Here is a 370-nt window from a genome sequence, read left to right as displayed (position 1 = left end):
TAGGCCTGCCACTTCCCCTTTCCTATTTTCACACAGCCCTGACAAGCAACAAATGAAAGGTAAGGTCCAGGCAGGATCTTTTGCAGCAGGCAGGATCCAGGCAGGGGGACATCTGTTTTTATCTGCCACATCAAAGTACAACTCAAACCTTGTCTGTTCCTCTAATGACTACACTGCACCCAAGGGCTCCACAACTTGAAAAGCCATTACACTTCAGTTACCAGTAAGCCAAAAAGTATCGGTAGCTCTCAGTAGAGGTACTCCCATGATGAGTTTAATTTTAAGGTCAATTTTTAATTTATTTAACTATCCAATTTATTTTAAAACTATTATATAACATATAAATAATAAATAATAGTTCTTTTATAAC

The sequence above is a fragment of the Mesitornis unicolor genome, unplaced genomic scaffold (genome assembly GCF_000695765.1).
Source record: "Mesitornis unicolor isolate BGI_N332 unplaced genomic scaffold, ASM69576v1 scaffold30557, whole genome shotgun sequence".
Taxonomy (NCBI): Eukaryota; Metazoa; Chordata; class Aves; order Mesitornithiformes; family Mesitornithidae; genus Mesitornis; species Mesitornis unicolor.
This window is presented reverse-complemented; position numbering follows the sequence as displayed.